This window comes from Mus caroli, unplaced genomic scaffold (assembly GCF_978045245.1).
Source record: "Mus caroli unplaced genomic scaffold, Mus_caroli_1 scaffold_22, whole genome shotgun sequence".
In the NCBI taxonomy this organism is placed as follows: domain Eukaryota; kingdom Metazoa; phylum Chordata; class Mammalia; order Rodentia; family Muridae; genus Mus; species Mus caroli.
The window spans coordinates 1060788-1075282 of NW_028227277.1; positions in this window are offsets into that span (position 1 = coordinate 1060788).

Consider the following 14495-nt stretch of genomic DNA (forward strand, 5'->3'; position numbering starts at 1 on the left):
GGTTGGGTTTTCCTATTTATCTCTGGCTGTCTTGTATCTCTCTGTGGAAACCATGCAGATCCTAAGTAAAAAAAAAAACAAAAAACAAAAAAAACAAAAACCTTAACAACAACAACAACAACAAAAAAAAAACCTTCAAATGGCTCCCAATTGCTGGGATTAAAGGCAGGGGCCAATAATACCTGGCAAGCCAAAACAATAAAACACCAAATATAAAACCATAATTTTTCTTAGTAAATATCTAAAACAACAACAACAAAAACAACAACAACAACAACAAAAACAACAATCCATAAGAAATATTGTAAATGCTAAAAAACTGAAGTCAAATGAAGGCTAAATTAAATCCCAAACACTAAAATACACTAAAATCATTTAAACAAAGAAAAAAACAATAAAAATACAAGGAAGCCTGAAAACAAAACAAAGCAAAACAAAAACTCTAAATCACTCTTTAAAAACACTCTAAAACTTTAAAATAATCTAGCAATCTAAAAAGAATACGTAAGCAGCCGAAATATCTCTAAAACATTTATTTATTCATATATTTATTTATTTATTCATTCATTCATTCATTCATTCATTCATTCATTTAATAAATTCTCTCATTTTATCTTTCTGTTTTTCTATCTTTCTCTTTTTCTCTTTTTCTTTCTTTCTCTCCATGTCTCTTTCTTTCTCCCTTTCTCTCTCTTTCCCTCTCTCTCTGTCTCTGTCTCTCTCTCTTACCCCCTCTCTGTCTCTCTCCCTCTCCCTCTCTCTCTCTCTCTCTCTCTCTCTCTCTCTCTCTCTCTCTCTCTCTCTCTCGCTCTCGCTCTCGCTCTCGCTCTCGCTCTCTTTTTTGACCTGTCCGTCTATCTGCCTGCCTGCCTTTCTTCTTGCCTTCATTATTCCCTTCCTTGATTCCTTCCTTCATTCCTTCCTCTCCCTCCTCTCTCTCCTCTCTCTCTCTCCTCTCTTTCTCTCTCTGTCTCTGTCTCTCTGTCTCTCTTGCTATTTGTCTCTCTGTCTCTTTCTGTCTCTCTCTCTCTGTCTCTCTCACTGTCTCTCTCTCTCTCTTTCTCTCTGACTATTTGCCTGCCTGCCTCACTTACCATCTGCCTGTCTGCCTGCCTGCCTTTCTTCCTTTCTTCGTTCCTTCGTTCCTTCCTTCCTTCCTACCTTCCTTCCTTCCTTCCTACCTACCTTCCTTCCTTCCTTCCTTCCTTCCTTCCTTCCTTCCTTCCTTCCTTCCTTCCTTCCTTCCTACCTTCTTTCTCATGTGTTTCTTTGTTTCTTTGTTTGTTTCTTTCTTTCTTTCTTCTTTCTTTCTTTTTCTCTTTGTTTTTTGTTTCTTTCTATCTCTGTCTTTCTGTCTCTCTGTCTCTCTGTCTCTCTGTCTGTCTCTCTCTCTCCCTCTTCCTCTCCCTCTCCCTCTCTCTCTCTCTCTCTCTCTCTCTCTCTCTCTCTCTTGAGTTTTGGAGATTAAATTTCTCTGTGTATCTCTGGTTGTCTTTCAGCTCCCTGTGTAGACTTGCTGAACTTTAAGTAAAAAAAAAAACCTACCTCTCTCTCCCAATTGCTTGGGTTAAAGACATAGTCAAACATTGCCTGGGAAACCCAAAACGTTGAAACCTAAAATATAAAAACCTAAATATTTTTTAGAAAAAATCAAGTAGAAAAACAACAACAGAACCCTAAGCAATACAGTAATGTGCTAAAAAAATGAAGTAAAAGAAAAACTCAATCAAACCGCAAATCCAAAAATACAATAAAGTGATTAAAATGAAAAAAAAAACACTAAAAATACACTAGACGCTTGAACAAAAACAATAACAACCCATTAAGTAATACAGTAAAATGTTCAAAAGAACATGAATTAAAGTAAAGCCTAAATTAAACCCCAAATCCTAAATTACACTACAAAAAAAAGATAAAACTGTAAAAATACACTACAAACCTGAAAACAAAACAAATACAAACAAACAAACAAACAAACAAAAATGAAACAACAAAAACTCTAAATCACTCTTGTAAAAACTATACAAACATTTAAAAAATTCTAGAAATCTAAAATAAATACACACATAGCCGAAATGTCCGTGAATATATATATTTGTTTGTTTGTCTGTCTGTCTATCTGTCTGTCTGTCTGTCTATCTTTCTGTCTATCTATCTATCTATCTATCTATCTGTCTGTCTGTCTGTCTGTCTGTCTGTCTGTCTGTCTGTCTGTCTATCTATCTATCTATCTATCTATGCAATTCTGCCTTTCTTTTTCTATGTTTCTGTCTCTCTTTCCTTCTTTCTCAATTTCCTATTATCTTTAAATCCTCTTTTCTTCCTTTTTTTTTTTTTAATTTGTGTGTAATTTTGGTGACTGGGCTTCTCTGTGTATACCCTGGCAGTCATGGAAATCACTCTGAACACCAGGCTGGCCTGGTTGTTAATAAACAAAGAAAAAAAAAACAAAAACAACACTATACATATACGAAAACACTTAATGCCTAAAATCTCTAAAACACTGTTCTAAAAAACCAATATATGTGTAGGTGTAGGTGTAGGTGTAGGTGTAGGTGTAGGTGTAGGTGTAGGTGTAGGTGTAGGTGTAGGTGTATGTATATTTACATTTATATGATTTTTTAAAGCTTCGAGGTTTTCTTTGTATGCTTTTAATGTTTTTAGGGTCTTTTTAGTTTTTTTACAAAGGATTTTTTTTTTATTTATTTTTTTGTTTGTTTGTTTGGATTTTTTTTTAATGGTTTCAGGTTCTATTTCCGTTTTAGAGTTTTAGGGTTTTTAGGTTCTTTGAGGATTTTTTTTTTAACAATACTTTTAAGGTTGTTTTTTTTTGTTGTTGTTTGTTTTTTTTTTCTTTTAGGGAATTTAGGATTCTTTTTAGGTTTTTAAGATTTCATTTAGAATTTTAAGGTTTTGTAGTTTTATTTTGTTTTGTTTAAATAGGAATTTAGGGTTTTTCTAGAGTTTCAGGGTTTTGATGTATTTTTAGGGTTTTTTATTTTAAATTTGGGATTTTTATGGTTTTAGGAATTCTGGCACAATCTTTTTAGAGTTCTTGATTTTTTCAGAGTTGATATTTTTTGTTGTTGTTTTTACTTTTTAGGACTTTTTAAAGTTTTTTATAAAGGATTTGAGGGTGTTTTAGTAATTTAGGGTTCTTTTATGTTTTTTTCTAAGATTTTTTTTTTTTTTTTTTTTTTTTTTTTTAGATTTTTGAGCTTTAGTTTTACAGCTTTATAGGTTTCTAGAAGGATCGTTTTTTAACATTATTTTTTTTTTAGGGTTAAGGGTTTTTCATGTCTTTTAGGGTTCTAGACGTGTTTTATTATTATTTTAGGTTGTTTAAAGGTTTTTTTTAAAAATTAGAATTTTTGAGGGTTTTTTTACGTTTTAAAAAAGTTTTTATTAAGGATTTTATTTTCATTTCATTTTATGCTTTTATTTTATTTTCTTAAGGATTCTTTCCTATAAAAGATGATTTTAGAATTTTTCTCAGTGCTTTGGGCAATTTTTAATGCCATAGGGTTATTTTTTTATGGTTTTATACTTTTTGAGGTTTTTTTAGGATTCTTGAGTTTTTGTTGAATTTTAGGGCAATTTTTAGTGTTTTAGAATTTTTGGGGTCTTATTAGAATTCTTGCTTTTTTTTTTTTTTTTTTTAGAATTGTAGTTTTTGTTTTTAAAAGTGTTTATTAAGTATTTTAGGGTCGCTGGGCAGTGATGGCCCTTGCATTTAATCCCAGCACTGGGGAGGCAGAAGCAGGCAAATTTCTGAGTTTGAGGCCAGCCTGGTCTTGAGAGTGAGTTCCAGGAATGCTAGAGCTACAAAAAGAAACAGTCTCAAAAAACCAAAAAAAAAAAAAAAAATTATTTTAGGGTTTTTCGTTTTTTTTTTTTTGTTTTGTTTTGCTTTGTTTTATTTCAATTTTTTTGTTTTTGTTTTTAGTTTTTTAGGGATCATTTAGTGTTTTTTTAAAGAACCTAAGGTTTTTCTGTTTTTTTTTTTTTTGATGTTTCTTGATTTCTTCTACATTTTTAAGGTATTTTAGGGTTCTTTAGTGTCTTTAAAGGATTTTAGGAATGTTTTAGGCTTTATTATTATTATTTTTTAAAGTATTTATGTTTTTTTGTTGTTGTTGTTTTTTGCTGATGTTTTTTGTTTATTTAGGGTTTTAGGTTTTCTGGTTATTTGTAGGGTTTTTTGGTGTATTGGAATTTTGGGATATTTTATTGGGGTTTTAGTTTCTTTTAGTTTTTTTTTTTATAATTTTATAGTTTTTTTTAAGGGATTTTGTTGATTTTTTAAAAACATCAAGGTGTTCTTTTTTAGGTTTTTATTGTCTTTTCAGGGTTTTTTTTCTTATTTTATATTATTATTTTTTTTAAGTCTTGAGGGATTTTTTTTAATGGTTTCAGGACCTCTTTTAAGGCTTTATGTTTTTTTTTTTTGGTCTTTTTTTTTTAGGATTTTTGAGTATTTTGAAAGAATTTTGATGGTTTTTTAAGGGGCTTATTGTTCTTTTTAGGGTTTCATGTTCTTATTTAGGGTTTTAAGATTTTTTTTCAAATATTTAGGGTTCTTATTGAGGGGAGTTCAGGGTTTGGGTATAGCCAAGGATACACAGAGAAACCCAGTCTCCAAAAAAAAAAAATAAATAAATATATATATATATATATATATATATATATATATATATATATATATATATATATGAATAAAGTAAAGAAGAAAGAATGAAAAGAATTTTAGGGACATTTTTTGGCTTTTGGTGTATTTTCTTTAGAATTTCAGGTTTTTTGTTTTGTTTTGTTTTGTTTTTTTAAAGAATTATAGGGATTTTAGAAGAGTTTTTGTTGCTTTGCTTGAATATATATATTTTTTTAAATTTTAGGTTTTAATATTGGTGTTTCATTGTTTTATGGTTGCCAGGAAATGGTGCCAGAGTGACTTCCAGGACAGCCAGGGATAAACAGAGAAACCCAGTCTCATAAATAAAAAAAACGAAAAAAAAAAAAAAAGAAGAAGAAGAAGAAGAAAGAAAGAAAAGAGTTTTAGAGTACTTTTTTTAAGATGAGTGTTTTAGAGTTAGTTTTATTTTTTGTTTGTTTTTTGTTTTTTGTTTTGTTTTTACAGTTTTCATGTATATTTAGTGTTTTTTCTGTTTTTTTGTTTTTTTGGTTTTTTTGTTTTTTCTTTTAATGGATTTTAAGGTGTTTTGGGTTAGAGATTTTTTTTTAGGCTTTAGGGGTTCCTTTTTATGGTTTTACAAAATTTTTTTAGGTTTTTTTTTTTGTCTTGTTTTTGTTTTTGTTTTTTTTGTTTTTGTCTTTGATAAGATTATTTGACAATTTTAGAGTTTTATTTTGCAGTTTATGAGTTTTAATCTTGCGAGACAGTGGCAACAAATGCCTTTAATCCCACACTTGAGAGGCAGAGGTAGTTGATTTCTGAATTTGAGGTCAGCCTGGTATACAAAGTGAGTTCCAGGACAGCCAAAATGAAACGCTATCTCAAAAAAAAAAAAAAAAAAAAAAAGAAAAAAGAAAAAAAAATAGTTGTATGATTATTTTTGGGTTCATGTTTTTTTAGAATTTCAGGGTTTTTTAAAAGGTTTTGTAGGGTTTTTAGAAGAATGTTTTTGAGGTACTTTGGTATTCAGGGTTTTAGTACATTTTTAGAGTTCATTCTATATTTTTAAAAGGATGTTAGGGTCTTTCTTTTAGTGATTTTTGGTTCTTAATAGGTTTAAGTGAGTTTTTTTTTTTAGCATTTTACTGTTTTATTTAGGGTTTATCTGTGTGTTCTTGAGTTTTTTTTTTTTTTTTAATTTTAGATTTGTATCTTTTGAGTTTAAGAGCTTTAGTGTTGACAGCCAGTTTTTTTGTTTGTTTGTTTGTTTGTTTTTTGTTTTTTTTTGTTTTTGGTTTTAGTGTTTTGGGGTTTTATTTAGGCTTCATTTATTTATTTACTTATTTATTTATTTATTTACTTATCTATTTATTATTTTTGCATTTTACTGTTCTTCTTAGGAGTTTTTGTTGTTGTTGTGGTGGTGGTGGTGTTGCTTGTCCTTCTTCTTCTATTTATAATTTTAGGGTTTTAAATTTGGAGTTTAAAAGTTTTAGATTTGCCAGTCAGTGGTGGCCCATGCCTTAAATCCCAATACTTGGAGGCAGAGGCGGGTGGATTTCCGCGTTTGAGGCCACCCTCGTCTACAGAGGCAGCTCCAGGACAGGTAGGGATACAAAGAGAAACCCAGTCAGGAAAAAAAAAAAAAGTAATAAATAAAGAAATAAAGAAATAAGAAAGAAAGAAAGAAAGAAAGAAAGAAAGAAAGAAAGAAAGAAAAAAGAAAGAAAGAAAGGAAGAAAGAAAGAGAAAGAAAGAAAGAAAGAAAGAAAGAAAGAAAGAAAGAAAGAAAGAAAGAAAGAAAGAAAGAAAGAAAGAAAGAAAAAACAAAGAAAGGAAATACAGAAAGAAAAGTACTTTATGGATATTTTTGGCTTATTGTGTGGTTCTTTTTTTTAATATTACATTTTTTTAATATGATTATAGGGTTTTAGAAGAGTATTTTAGAATATTGTTTGGTTTTAAGAGTTATAGTGTGTTTAGAGGTTTTTCTATAATTTTTAAAGGACTTTAGGGTGTTTTAGTGATATCTGGTTCTTACAAGGTTGAAGGGACTTATTTTTTAGCACTTTACTGTTTTATTTAGTTTTTGTGTGTGTGTTCTTGAGTTTTTCTTTTTAATTTGAGGGTTGTATATTGTGAGTTTAAGAGTTTTAGTGTTGCCAGCCCCTTTATTTAGAATTTTTAAAATTTAGGGATTTTATTTAAGGTTTGAAGGATTTTTAGAAAAGTGTTTTAGAGTTTTTTTTTGGTTTTCAGGCTTTTAGAATATTTTTAGTGGTTTTCCTCGTTTTTAAAGGATTTTAATGTATTTTAGGGTTTGGGGGTTTAATTTAGGCTTTATTTAATTTATTTATTGTTTAGCATTTTACTCTATTTCTTAGGGGTATTTTGTTGTCGTTGTTGTTGTCCTCGATTTTTTTTTTTTTTTTTTTTTTTTTAGGGTTTTATATTTTCGGATTGTTTTATGGTTGCCAGACAGTGGTGGCACATGCTTTAAATCCCACCAATTAGAAGGCAGATGTAGGTGGACTTTTGAGTTCGAGGCCAGCATAGTATACAAAGGGAGCTCCCAGACAGCCAGAGGTACATAGCTAAACACAGTCTCCCAAAACTCAAAAACAGAGAGCTCAAAAAAAAATTTTTTTAGAGTCTTTTTGGGGTTCTTGTGTATTTTTTTTTCTTTTTTTCTTTTTTAGAATGTTAGTGTTTTTCTTAAGGTTATTTGGAAGATTGTTTTAGAGTTTTGATGTTTTTTGTTTTTGTTTTTGTTTTGTTACATGTCTTTCAGGATTCTAGTGTATTTTTTTGTTTGTTTGTTTTTCTTTTTTCATTTTTTAATATTTTAGAGTGTTTTAGGTTTTTTTTGTTTTTTGTTTTTAAGGCTCTCCAGGTTTTTTTTTTTTAGGTTTTTTTTGCCTTTTTTTTTGTTAGTTTTGTTTTGATTTTTGCATTTTTTTATATTTTTTTATTTTTAATGTTTTTGAGTATTATTATTTTTTTAATATATGGTTATATTTTTGGATTTTAAGACTTATGTTTTGGCTCAAAGTGGTGGCCCTTGCCTAGATTCTCATCAACTGGGAGGCAGAAGTAGTGGAATTCTTAGTGCATGGCAGCATGGTTCAAAGAGGGAGGTCCAGGACATCCAGAGATACACAGAGTAAACCAGTCTGCAAAAACTTAAAAAATAAAAATAAAAATAAATATAAATATAAAAAATAAAAATAAAGAAAGGAAGGAAGGCAGGAAGGAAAGAAGGAAAAATTAAAAGAAGAAAGAAAGAAAGAAACAAACAAACAAACAAACAAACTATTATGGACATTTTGGCTTAGTGTGTATTTTTTTTTTCTGTTTAGATTTCTAAGTGGTTTTTTTTTGGGGGGGGTTTGTACAATTTTTAAAAGAGTGTTTTAAGAGGTTTTTTTTTGGTTTTCAGGCTTTTAGGGTATTTTTAGTGTTTTTCTTGATTTTTTAATGAATTTCGTATATTGTATGGTTTTGGGATTTAATTTAGCCTTTCTTTTTCTCTCTCTTTTTCTTTATTTCTTTCTTTCTTTTTTCTTTTTTATTAAGCATTTCACAGTATTTGTCAGTATTTGTCAGGGTTTGTTGTTGTTGTTCTCCTTGATTATTTTTTTTTAATTTAGGGTTTTATATTTGGGTTTTAATTGTTCTAGGGTTGCCAGGCAGTGGTAGCCCATGCCTTTAATCCCAACAATTAGGAGGCAGGATTTTTTGAGTTCGAGGACAGCATGGTCTACACAGAAAGCTCCAGGACTGATAGGGATACACACACGCACACACACACAAAAAAACAGTCACGACAAAGGAAAAAAAAAGGAAAAGAAAGGAAGGAAGGAAGGAAGGAAGGAAGGAAGGAAGGAAGGGAGCAAATTATTACTTTATGCCTATTTTTGGGCTTTCTGTGTGTTTTGTTTTGGTTTTTGTTTTTTGTCTTACTTATTAAGCAATTTAAGGTTTTTTAAAGGTTTTTCAGGATTTTTCAAAGATTTTTTTTAGAGGATTTTTTTGGTTTTTAGGGTTTTAGTTTTAGTTTTTTATTTTTTTTTTAAACGTTCTAGAAGGTTTTTATGGGAGGGACTTTAGGGATTTTCTTTAGGGTTTTAGTATTTTTTTTTTTAGTGTTTTGTGTGTGTGTGTGTGTGTGTGTGTACATGTGTGTATGTGTGTTGGAGTTTGTTGAGGTTGAATGCAGCAAGGTCTACAGAGTGAATTCCAGGACAGCCAGAAGTATACATAGAAACCCATTCACCAAAAATTAAAAAAAAAAAAATTAAAGAAAAAAAAAGAAAGATATTAATAAAGAAGGAAAGAAGAAAGAAAGAAAGAAAAAGAGAGAGACAGAAGGAAAGAAAGAAAGAAAGAAAGAAAGAAAGAAAGAAAGAAAGAAAGAGAAAGACATAGTGAAATTTTAGGCTCCTTGGTATTTTTGTAGCAATTTAGGTTCTTTTTAAGGGTTAATAGGGTGTTTAGAAGACTATTGGTGAGTTTTATTTGTTTTTCCTTTTTTTTTTTTCTTGGTATCTTAGGTTTATGGATTTATTGTTTGTTTTTTTTGGTTTCAGGATTTTCGTTTATTGTTTTTAATGTCTTTTTTTTTTTCAGGCGTAAAGTGTTTTAGCTTTGCCAGTCAGTGGTGGGTCATGCCTTTATTGCAAGCCCTTGGGAGGCAGAGGCAGGTAGATTTGTAAGTTCTAGGCCAGCCTGGTCTAAAGAGTGAGTTCCAGTATAGCCAGGGCAATACAGAGAAACAGTTTCCAAAAACAAAATAAATTAAACGAAAAAAATAGCTTAAGGGTCATTATAGGGTTGAGATATATATATAGTTTTTTTTTAAAGGGTTTTGTAGGTTTTTAGAAGAAGTTTTAGATTTATTTGGTTTTCAGACTGCTAATGTAGGTTAAGTGTTTTGTTGTTGTTGCTGTTGTTTTTTTCTTGTTTTTTAAGGATTATAGTGAGTTTTAGGGTTTTGGTGATTTATTTAGGCTTAATTTTATTTTATTTTTTTAACATTTTGCTTTATTTCTCAGGTTTTTGTTTTGTTGTTTCTTGTTTGTTTGTTTATTTGTTTTTAATTTTGAGGTTTTATATTTGGTATTTAATTGTTTTACGTTTGCTAGGAAATTGTGGACCATGCCTTAGGGTCGCCAGGCAGTGATGGCCCTTGCATTTAATTCCAGCACATGGGAGGCAGAAGCAGGCAGATTTCTGAGTTTGAGGCCAGCCTGATTTAAAGAGGGAGCTCCAGGAAAGGTAGGGATACAGAGAGAAACCCATTCTAGAAAAACTCAAAAAACAAATGAAATAAAATAAAATGAAATAAAATGAGAAAAGAAAGAAAGAAAGAAAGAAAGAAAGAAAGAAAGAAAGAAAGAAAGAAAGAAATGAAGAAAGAAAAGAAAAAATTACTTAAAGGACATTTTGTCCTTTCTGTTTTTTTTTTTTTTTTCTTTTTTTTTTTCTTTTTTTTTAGAATTTCAGTTTTTTTTTTTTGTATTTTTGTTTTCTGTTTTATTTTTTTATTGGGTTTTTATTGTTTTGTTTTGTTTTTCATTTTGTTTTTTTGTTTGTTTGTTTGTTTGTTTGTTTGTTAGGATTTAGAGTTTTCATTTAGTGTTTTCCTTTTTTTTTTAATTTTGAAAAAAAATATAAAGTTTTTTTTTCGTTTTTTTTTTTGTTTTGTTTTTGTTTTGTTTTGTTTTTCGAGACAGGGTTTCTCTGTGTAGCCCTGGCTGTCCTGGAACTCACTTTGTAGACCAGGCTGGCCTCGAACTCAGAAATCCGCCTGCCTCTGCCTCCCAAGTGCTGGGATTAAAGGCGTGTGACATCACGCCCGGCTAAAAAATATAAAGTTTTTATATTGGGGGATACACAGAGAAATCTAGTCCTGAAAAGCTCAAAAAAATAGATAGATAGATAGATAGATAGATAGATAGATAGATAGATAGATAAACAAATAGAAGAAAGAAAGAAAGAAAGAGAGAGAGAGAAAGAGAGAGAGAGAGAAAGAAAGAAAGAAAGAAAGAAAGAAAGAAAGAAAGAAAGAAAGAAAGAAAGAAAGGAGAAAAATAATTAATGGACATTTTCACCTTTTTTTGTTATTTTATTTATTTTTTTTTTTAGAATTTTAGTGTTTTTTGTTAAGGGTTTTGTAGGTTTTTTTTTATGAGTATCTTAGAGGGTTTTTTTTTTGTTTTTTCGTATTTTAGTGAATTTTTAAAGTTTTTTATGATTTATTTGTAAGTTTTTTAGGGTGTTTTAGGGTTTTGGCGTTTTTTATAATTTTTGTTAGTGTTCTATCTTTTACTTTTAGGAATTTTTGTTTTGATTTTATAGTTTTTGATTTTTTTTTAATTTTAAGCTTTTATTGTTGGATTTAAGTGTTTTAGGGTTGCCAGGCAGTGGTGGCCCATGCCTTAAATCACAGAACTTGAGAGGAAGAAGTACTGGATTTCTAAATTCAAGGCCAGCATGGTTTACTGGGGCAGTTCTAGTATACCTAGGGATCCACAGAGAAAACTAGTCTCCAAAATCTCAAAAAAAAAAAAAAAAAAGAAAAGAAAAAAAACAAAATAGGAAAGAAAGAAAGAAAGGAAGGAAGGAAGGAAGGAAGGAAGGAAGGAAGGAAGGAAGGAAGGAAGGAAAGAAGGAAGCAAATTACTTTATGCATATTTTGGGCTTCCTGTGTAATTTTTTTTAAAGAAATTTAGGGTTTTTTAAAGCATTTTCAGGATTTTTTTGAAGATTGTTTTATACATTATTTTGGTTTTCTGTGTTTTAGTGTATGTTTAGTGCTTTTAAAAAAGATTTTAGAGTGTTTTTGTATGTTTGTCTGTTTTTGGCTTTAGGGTTTTCTTTAGGGTTTTAGTATTTTTTTGAGTTTTTGTGTGTATATGTGTTGTAGTGTGTTAAGGTCGAAGGCAGCATGGTCTACAGTGTGAGTTCGAGGACAGCCAGAAGTACACAGAGAAACTCAGTCTCCAAAAACTTGAAAAAAAGAAGAAAAAAAAAAGAAAGAAAAATAAAAAGAACAAAGGAAAGAAGTAAGAAAGTAAGAGAGAAAGAAAGACAGACAGAAAAAGAAAGAAAGAAAGAAAGAAAGAAAGAAAGAAAGAAAGAAAGAAAGAAAGAAAACAGATTTAGTGATATTTATGTCTCTGTGTATTTTTGTAGAAATTTAGGGTCATTTAAAATGTTAATAGGGTTTTTGGAACACTATTGTAGAATTTTATTGGTTTTTTTTATTGTTGCTTTTTTTTGTCTCCTAGGAGCAGAGGCAGGTGGATTTGTAAGTTCTAGGCAAGCCTGGTCTACAGAGTGAGTTCCAGTATAGCTAGGGCTATACAGAGAAACACAGTTTCCAAAAACAAAATAAATCAAACCAAAAAGTAGCTTAAGGGACATTTTGGGGTTGATATATATCTATATAATTTTATATTTTTTTTTTATTTTAAAGGTTTGTAGGGTTTTTAGAAGAAGTTTTAGATTTATTTGGTTTTCAGACTTCTAGTGTAGGTTGTTTTGTTGTTGTTTTGTTGTTTTTTGTTTTTTGTTTTTTCTTGGTTTTTAAGGATTATAGTGAGTTTTAGAGTTTTGGTGTTTAATTTAGACTTAATTTTATTTTTTATTTTTTGTATTTTACTTTATTTCTTAGGTTTTTGTTTTGTTGGTTTTTTGTTTGTTTGTTTGTTTTAATTTTAAGGATTTATATTTGGTATTTAATTATTTTACCGTTGCTAGAAAATTGTGGACCGTGCCTTCAATCTCAGCACTTGGGAGGAAGAGGTAGTAGATTTGTGAATTTGAGGCCAGCCTGATCCAATGAGGGAGCTCTAGGACAGGTAGGGATACACAGAAAATCTAAGTCATGAAAAATTCAAAAAACAAATGAAATAAAATAAAATGAGAAAAGAAGGAAAGAAAGAAAAAAGAAAGAAAGAAAGAAAGAAACATAGATAGATAGATAGATAGATAGATAGATAGATAGATAGATAGATAGATAGAAGGAAAAGGAAGGAAAGAAGGAAGGAAAGAAATAGGGAAAGAAGAAAGGAAGAAAGGAAGGAAGTAATAAATTAAGAAAGAAAGAAGGAAAGAAAGAAAGAAAGATAGATAGATAGATAGATAGATATGTAGATAGATGATAGATAGATAGATAGATAGATAGATAGATAGATAGAAGGAAAAGGAAGGAAAGAAGGAAGGAAAGAAATAAGTGAGGAAGAAAGGAAGGAAGTAATAAATTAAGAAAGAAAGAAAGAAAGAAAGAAAGAAAGAAAGAAAGAAAGAAAGAAAGACAGACAGACAGACAGACAGACAGAGAGATAGATAGATAGATAGAAAGAGGGAAGGAAAAGGAAGGAAAAATGGAATGAAGGAAAGAAGGAAGGTAGAAACAAAGAAAGAAAGAAAGAAATAGAAAGAAAGAAAGAAAGAAAGAAAGAAAGAAAGAAAGAAAGAAAGAAAGAAAGGAAGGAAGGAAAGGAAAGAAGGAAGAAAGCAACACAGAGAAAGAAAATTTAAAGGAAGGAATATAGGAAGGAAGGAAGGAAGGAAGGAAGGTAGGTAAGGAATGAGGGAAGGAAAGAAAGAAAGAAAGAAAGGAAGAAAGGAAGCAAGCAAGCAAGAAAGAAAGAAACAAACAAACAAACAAACAAAGGAGAGAGTTTTAAGTTCATTTGGATTCCTGTATTTTTAGAAGAGTGCTTTTGAGAGTTTTTTTTTTTTTTTTAGTTGTCTAGTGTATTTTTTTTTCTAGTAAATTAACCAATTTTACTGTGTTTCAAATTTTTAGGGTTTTATTTACGCTTCAGAAATTTATTTTTAATTAATTTTTTTTTGTATTTTAATGCACATTGTGATATTGTGTGTGTGTCTGTATGTGTGTGTTCTTGAATAATTATTTAAAATTTGTGAGGTTTAATTTTGGTGTTTATTGGTTTTAGTGTTGCCAGGAAATGAGGGCCATTGCCTATAAAACCTAGACATAGGGATAAACAAGTAAGGGATTTTTAAGATGGAGGCTAATTTGGTCTATGGAGTGACACACAGAATGGCCAGAGAAAGACAGCAAAAGCCATTCTCCAAAATTCAAAAAAGAAAGAAAGATACAGAGAGAGAGGAAGCGAGGGAGGGAGGGAGGGAGGGAGGAAGGAAGGAAGGAAGGAAGGAAGGAAGGAAGGAAGCAGGCAGTCAGGCAGGAAAGCAGGAAAAGAAAGCAAGCAAGTAAGAGACAAACAGAAAAAGAAAAAAGAATTTCAGAGTTATTTTTAGCCTCTTTTGCTCTTTTTTTGGAATTAATATTTTGGGGGTGTATTTTGTTTTTGTATTTGTTTTTTGAAGGCTTTGAAGTGTGTTTTGAAGAATGTTTTGGAGAGTGTGTGTTTTTTTTTTTTAAACTTCTAGTATATTATTAGTAGTTTTCCTAGTTTTTTAGAATTTTAGTGAATTTTAGGACCTGGGGTTTTATTTAGGCTTCAAGGATTTTTTTTTAATATTTTAATGTTTTCTTTGGGATTGTGTGTGTGTGTGTTCTTGAATATTTATTTCAGTTTTGATGGTTTTAATTTTGGAGGATCATAGTTTTAGCATGGAAATAGCGGTCCATGCCTATAAAATCTAGCCCCAGGGATAAAGAGGTAGTGGATATTTTAGTTGTCAGCTAGCATGGTCTACAGAATAACTTCCAGGACAGTGAGGGATACACAGAAAAACCCACTTTACAAAAAATTACAAATAAATCAATGAAAGAAACGGAGGGAGGGAGAGAGAGAGAGACAGACAGACAGACAGACAGACAGACAGACACACAGACACACAGACACACAGACTAACAGACACA